The following is a 7794-nucleotide window of genomic DNA, read 5'->3' as shown; positions in this document are numbered from 1 at the left end:
TCCAAGTGTGTGTGTGTGTGTGTGTGTGTGTGTGTGTGTGTGTGTGTGTGTGTGTGTGTGTGTGTCAAAAACTGACCCACTTCTTTTGCCAACATGAGCCCACAGTGGTGGTGTCTCTAAAGAGGTGGAGCTCTGTCCTTCACCTGCTAGGTTCCAGCAGGCAGCTCAGGTCTAGTTTTCTTCACTGAGCCTCCATGATGAGTTTCCTCTGAGAAGTTCTTGTCCAAGGTCCCAGCTGGTAAAACCATTTTCACCAGTGATACTGGGACCCTGCAGTCCAGTGGTCTTATCAGGACCACACTGGACCTGCCGTCTTTGTTTGTTGTGTTGTTGTGCAATGTGAGAGAACGTGACAGACCATTTTATACCAAAGAAAGGCTGTGTGTGTGTGTGTGTGTGTGTGTGTGTGTGTGTAACCATGTTAAACTCTTTAAATAAATGTTTCAACCTGCTATTATTTGGATGCTGTATGATTCCTGCAACCCCAGACTAACTCAGGTGTTCGTACTGCAACCTAAAGTATGGTGATGAGGAGAATGATGAACAATCCACAAGGTGATCAGAAAATAAGAAATGGATTCAGGAACAACAAACCCATCTCTGAACATGTGATTGAAACATGTGAGTGGGACTGTCAGAACCTGGCTTTACCTCAAAGTGTCTCATCCAGAGATCTGTGACAGGCGTCTGCTGTGGAGGGTCAGTCTGTCCGTCCACATTCAGATCATCGATGCAGCCACTCTGCTAGGATCAAACTACTCAGGATGAAACAGACCAATGTTGACATCAAGTAGCAACTCAGCAGCTGATCAACAGAGTCCTCAGCACCAGTAGAGCCTGGTCCTGGTCCCTGGGGGGCTCCAACCACCAGCCTCTCTGTTAACAGCCGAGCGCCACAGAGACTCTGAGTCTCCTGCTGTTCATGAAGAGTTTTCAGGCTAAATTCAGTGTGTGAGGTCCACACTGCACATTTGAGGGACCATCAAGGACAGAGGAGAGTCTGACTGTCATGGTGAAAGCCTTCAGCACTAGAACTGAAACAGCCCCCACCATCTTAACCCCCCCAGTCCAAACATCATCGTCCAGCCTCCAACCAGAGGTCCCTCAGTTATCATGGAGCCACAGGTGGAGTCTGGATTCTTTTCTAGAATGAGACGGCAATGACAGTCCTGCAGAGTGACATCACTGACATGAATGGATGACTTCAGTCACGTGACTGGATGACTTCAGTCACCTGACTTCAGTGCCAAACAGTGCACACTGGTGCCTACCAGTCAAAACCACCTCAGACTGTATCATTCTATATGCTTGGCTGTAGTGTGTGTGTGTGTGTGTGTGTGTGTGTGTGTGTGTGTGTGTTTTTAAAAAGGCAAAAAAGTATTTTTTTCAGCAATAGAACTTTAATACAAACACAAAATGAAAAGCAGAACAAGCCAGAACCCAAAATATGGATTTACAGAGGAAGCGTGCTGGGCCCAGAACCCAGAGGTGGATGGATCAAAACCATCCTCTGCTAAAAGAAGGGAACAAAATAAACCTGGTTGTTTTGAAATGTGAATCTGTTGAAGAGGGTGGAAATGGTGAGGGAGTCAGTTGTTCCTTTTGTTTTATGACAGAGACCTCATTGTTAACTAAATCATTTTAATTCTTTACTTGAAGATTCACGCTTTTTCGCTCAAAATGTTTGACAACTTCCTCCATGCTGGTGCCCCATCACACACAACAGGTGCACTTGTCCACTTTTCACCTCTGACCCTCAAACATTCACAGTCTTCCAGTGAACGTCCAATTGTCCTCTGAAATAAGAGATGAATCTTTCCCTGCTGAGACTCCTGATCTCTGACTGTCACTAGCATGTGCTAGCAGAATACAGCACTCCTTCTTCATGATCTGTCTTTGTCTCTGACCAGCTCTCCTGCTCTCTTTCCTCCTACCAGTCAAAGCAGACATCTTCACCTACTGATCTTGGATCTGCTGCCCGTTCCTGCCTGGTAAAAGAAGGAACCAGCACCTGGTTCTCCAGGCTGAATTAACTCCAGGACGTTGCCCCAGCTGGCACCAGGCGCTGACCCAGGTCCTGCATGGGAGATACTGTCAGTTCTGTTCTGCCGTGCTCTCAACCACAGGCTGGTGTTGAGGCCTGCAGCAACCAGGGCCCCAGTCACCAAGAGTATAAAGGCTGGTCATTGTGGCAGTGGGAGGAGTCAAAATGAAGACAGACCAATGTGAGCAGGACGTTCCTGGAGAAGTCAGAAGAACTTGACCATGTTTCCTACAGTACCCAGGAGGCCTGGTAGTTGTTGAAGGAAGCTCCAAAAGCAAAGAGCAGACAGCAGGACATCAAAAGAAAAGATCCAGACACTAAAACTACAAGTAGAAACAAGAAGAAATACTAAAAGCTTTGGAAAGATACTACAAGGTTGGATATACATTATTATATACACTACTATTCTCACTGACTCCTAAAGAGGGACAGGAAACATTAGAATGTGGATCAGATCAGCTGATTTCAGTGTTGAGTCCATCCCTCCATCCACTTTCTGTTCTTATCCTTTAAGGGTCATGGAGGGGGGGGGGGGCGATCCCAGGTGACGTTGTTCAAGAGGCAGGGTTCACCCTGGACAGGTCACCAGTCCATCAGGAGAAATGAGGTGGACGGTATCATGCAACCTGAACTTAAACATTAGTCAGATCAAATTCAGATTAAAGCAAGAGTCTCCAGATCAAAGTCAGAATTCCTGATGATGTCATCAGGGCTTTGACAGTAGCTAGAATTCTGTCTTTGATCTCAGGAGGACATGAAAGAAACACAATTTAGAAAAGTATATGAGACCACGGCAGCATGATGGTGCAGTGGTGAGCACTGTGGCCTCACAGCAAGAAGGTTCTGGATTTGAGTCCAGGCTCGGGTGCAGAATCTGCATGTTCTCCCCGTGCATGCGTGGGTTCTCTCTGGGTACTCCGGCTTCTTCCCACCGTCCAAAGACATGTAATTTGGGATGAGGCTGATTGGACACTCTAAATTGACTGTAGATGTGAGTGTGAATGGTTTTGGCGACCTGTCCAGGGTGAACCCCGCCTCTGGCCTGTAGATGCTGGGATAGGCTCCACCCCCTCAACCATCAATGTAGGTCTTTTGTTAATTGCATGCCACATGAAATTATTATTGGTCACTTTCCTAGCAACAGTCTCACAGTGGCAAGACAAGAACACTTCTACTTTTGATGATGACAGTTTGTTCAACACTAAACTTCATCCAGTACCATGTTGTCAAACACTGGAACCTCCACAGCACCTGAACAGGGACTTGAACCCTGGACCCTCAGATTAAAAGTCTGATGCTCTACCCTCTGAGCTCCTCAGGCTCTTTCTACAGCATTGAGACAGGAACAGAAACACCCGTGAAGGTCAAACTGATGCTTTCTTGACTTGTTCAGTCCTCCATGTTAAAGTCCTCCATGCTTTTGATTGGCTCTGATTCTCTGTGGCAAAATCCAACAAGAGGCTCCAAAAATGTCCTGAATGTCACAAGAATGCACAGGACAAGATGTTAGTTTCCTTCATGTCTGCAGTTCCTCCACTGGAAAGTAAAGTCAATGCTGCTCTTCTGCTGAAACCTGGGATCGGACCAGGGACCTTTAGATCTTCAGTCTAACACTCTCCCAACTGAGCTGGTTCAGTTCTGAGCGAGGGCCCTGCTTCTCTCATTTATAATCTCTTCCACCCTCACTAGAATTTAGAGAGGATTGGAGCTTCTGAAGTCCTGACACAAATCAAACCAGGGACTTTGAACTACACAGTGAAGGAGTTGGTCATCAAGGTCGATGGCAGCTTCTTAAGTTCTAGCTTTGATCAAATATAAGAAATGTAAATGAATTCAACATTGATTGCATTTCCCTCCTTTCTTTGGTGCAAGGAACCGAGGACCAGAGCTCTAAGTTTTCCAGTTCCTACATCAGTGAATGGACTTTCTGTGCTGCAAGGAGCCAAAGCTACTAAGGAGGATTACAGTTTGTCCTTGCAGGAGTCAGTGACTTAATAGAGTCTAACTAAGGGTTGAACCTGAATGAGACAGTCACCCTTCAACATGGGGCCATGGCAGAGTGAACCAAGAACACTACAATGGGGGTGAGAGTGGAGCCATGATGGACTCACAGTTCATCACCTCCACCATCATGTGGACCACCTGATCACCTCTCCCTCAACCTCTAAATAACTCATTCCCTGACCGGGAATCAAACCCGGGCCGCGGCGGTGAGAGCGCCGAATCCTAGCCACTTGACCATCAGGGACCACACTGAGCTCTCCAACAACAGAGACTATAGACAATGACTCAAGAACACAGGACTCTGTGGTCTCAGCTTGAGATACAGAGGGTCCACCAAGACCACCAGACACCTCAGCCCCCTAAAGACAGTCCACCCCCAGGATCAGCTTCTATCACTCAGTGGTCCAGAACCATTATGGAGCCTGATCAGGAATGTGAGCAAAGCTCTTGGAACAGGCCTGCTGCCACCACAACTAAGATCCTGCAGGTCACTAGAAACTCCAGTTTCCAGCTGACAAGTGGACTTTCCTCTGATCTGTGGTGGTGCTGAGTTTAGCAAACACCTCCAACAAGAAGATGAAGGAGGCCATCAACTCCTCCAAGCTCAACATCTATACTGGCTTTACTGGGAGATCAGGAGGTCAAAGCAGATCTCCACCCTCCACCTCAGATGGCTTCTACTCACAGAGATGAGGGACCAGTTCAAACCAGCTCCCTGGAGCTCCCTTAAGCCATTGTCCCCCTCAGCTAACATCTGGATCTGGACCTGCACCGGTGCTGACTTGTGTCTTGAGTCCCCAGAGTTTGTTGAACCAGAGAAGCTTCAACTGGTGACGGTCGTACAACCAAGCGTGAAGGTGAGCCTGCATTGTCTGATCTGGAGCTAACAGGAATTAGCAAGTTAGCAACTGTTCTAGAGTTGCTGCTGAGTTGAATTTGAATTTATTTGTTGAAAGGTTCCAGTTTCTATGAGGTCAGGGAAGATTGGTGTGGATCTAAAGGTCCCTGGTTGGATTCCCACCTCTCACAGAGGACCTGATGCTTCACGTGAGCTGTGGGATTGGTCTTCACTGCTGAGACAGAAAGAATCCTCCCACATTGGCTTCTTTTAACTGTCAACATTGGTTTGGCTCATTGGAACATTTTCAAACCCTCGTTGCTCAGATTTTACATTAATTTGATCATGACTTTAGACAAATGTTCTGTTTATTAATTAAATAATCACTTGAGTTATGAATTTAGTGAGTCAACCAGACTTGGTCAATGATAAAAGTTAGTCTGGTTATTATTCAGTTTCCAGTCAGTAGGGACACACACACACACACACACACACACACACACACACACACACACACACACACACACACACACACACACACGCACAGCCTGTCTTCAGTATAAAATGGTCTGTCACGTTCTCTCACGTTGGAAGATTTCTCTGACTCCATTGTGAATACAGAGATTCTTCATCTGCCACCTGAGTCTTGATCCACTGATTCCTCTGATCCACCTCTTTCTGCTCCAACAAGGCTGACATGGATCAGGTGGGTCCATGTCATCCAATCAGGAGGTTTCTCCTCTCAGTTAATTTTCTTCATCCCAGTTTAGATTGATTCTCCTCAGCCTGATGAAGGAGCATCTGATCAGGTGTTTGGCTGCTTGTTGGTTGTAATTCCATAGATTTTAATCTCAGATGTTATAGAATTAAGAATGCAATGGCAGTCCTGCCAAGTGACATCACTGACATGACAGGATGACCCAGTCATGTGACTGAAGGAGCTGAGAGCTAAACATCATTGTTGATGGTGTCTTCCACTGTAGTCAGCAGCCACAACTCCTCTATCAACACCTGTCAGAGACCTGCTGGAGGCTCCACTGAGGATCACTGGATTCAGAGTCTAGAGTGCTCACCATTCCACCATGGAACCATCAAAGATGAAACAAGTGAGACAAACTATGGCACTAAGCATGTACGAGGGACTACAGTGGTTTTCTGGATCTAATTTCCACAAACAAATGATGATTTGGGGAAAGGTCTGACAAAGTCTGAAAAACCTACCCTGATTTTTTCACAAACAAATGATAATTTTTAGACAGTGAGACAGTGCTCTTATTTTGGAGGGCCATCAGGATGTGAAATATCCCAGACCTCTGAGATCAGAGTGTTCACTTTGATCTCAGGGTCCTGAATTTGGAGGTTCTTCCTTTGGTCTCCAAGTTCTAACTCCCATCTTACTGAATCATTTTATTAATGAACTCCTCAGACCCTGATGATGTCAGGAAGAAATCCAGACATTCAGTTCTCATCTCAGCTGTTCTGACTGAGACGTCAAGCAGTCAGGAAAAAAGTGTTACGACCCAAAGTGGGACCTTTACAGGAACTAACAAAGTGTCTTTTTTCCTAAACTACTTGAGGAACTGGTTAAACCAGTAAAATATGCATTTCTGTGTGCAGACCAGTGAGGAGCCTGGGTGAGTGGAAGGATGTTTACCACCAACACAGAACCCAGACTTTAGTCATGTGATGAGATGGAGACTCTGATGATGAAGTTAATGGACAAAATGTGAATTGAAGGATGAACACAAATGGGTTTTTGAACCAAACACATTCCTTCAGTAGACTTTGATCCAACATTGAAGTTAGAGTTTGGTGGCTGCTCCATGTTGGAGGAAACCAGGCGATGTTGGACCGTCACAGGGAAGCTCCTTTGCCTCCTCTGCTGCCAGTTCAACCACTCACTCCCCTCAGTGGAGAGCAGCTTCAACTGGGTTTGAAATTTACCACTGTGGATGCATAGGAATGTGGAGAAAATGTCCTTTGTCAGAAGTGGGATTTGAACCCACGCCTCCAGGAGAGACTGCGACTTGAACGCAGCGCCTTAGACCGCTCAGCCATCCTGACAGACACTGAAATTTGCAGACTTCAATATCAAATGAATTCATTCACTGACAAAGTAGAATTTTTGTTAACATTAAACACACAGTCTGTGTTCATGGCAGGAAGAAATGAATGTGTGTGTGTGTGTGTGTGTGTGTGTGTGTGTGTGTGTGTGTGTGTGTGTGTGTCAAGTCACAACAAAAGTTCTCTCCTGACTCTTTACTAGTAGAGCAGGTCCAGCACCAAACTCCTTCAATAAAACTCCACCCAACAATTCTCCATCAGCGGCACATCCTGCAACAGTGGTGATGAAAACCTTCCTTTTAACAGGCAGGAACGTCGAGCAGATCCAGGATCAGTGGGGACGGCCTTCTGCTTTGACTGGTTGTGGGGAAAGAGAGCAGGAAAGCAGGGCAGAGACAAAGACAGAGAATGCTGTCCTAAAACAAGGCCTGTTCAGTCAATGGTAGAGCAGAGTGGTGCAGAGGAAGCGTGCTGGGCCCAGAACCCAGAGGTCGATGGATCGAAACCATCCTCTGCTAAAAGAAGAAAAATAAAATAAACCAGTGTCTGTAGAAATGTGTGTCTGTTAAAAAGAGGTTCATAAGCATTTTGTCTTCCTCCAGAATCACCAACCATTGTGAGAGTTAACAACAGTCCACTTTCTGACTGAAGCAAAAGTAGACTTCAAAAGGTTTTTCTGATTCAACATAGCAGCTAAATTTCCATTTCCATTTCCTGAACAGGACAGGTTAAAAAAAGGGAATGTCATGACTTCCTCTGTATGTTAGAATATGAACGACTAAAAATGTTCATGCCCAGTTTTAAGTTAGAATTGAATTGAAAATACAAAAATCTCAGTGTTGTA

At 45.8% G+C, this 7794-nt stretch overlaps 1 non-coding gene across 1 annotated transcript; it reads right to left on the bottom strand.

Moving 5' to 3' along the window:
- Nucleotides 1-6867: 6867 nt before the first annotated feature.
- trnal-caa (transfer RNA leucine (anticodon CAA)) lies at nt 6868-6950 on the bottom strand. Its single transcript has one exon. It is a non-coding gene; the product is annotated as a tRNA-Leu (tRNA).
- Between the last annotated feature and the right edge of the window lie 844 nt (nt 6951-7794).

This window comes from Aulostomus chinensis, chromosome 1 (assembly GCF_037954235.1).
Source record: "Aulostomus chinensis isolate RoL2024-O1b breed Wild chromosome 1, RoL_Achi_v1.0, whole genome shotgun sequence".
NCBI classification, from domain to species: Eukaryota; Metazoa; Chordata; class Actinopteri; order Syngnathiformes; family Aulostomidae; genus Aulostomus; species Aulostomus chinensis.
This window is presented reverse-complemented; position numbering and strand designations above follow the sequence as displayed.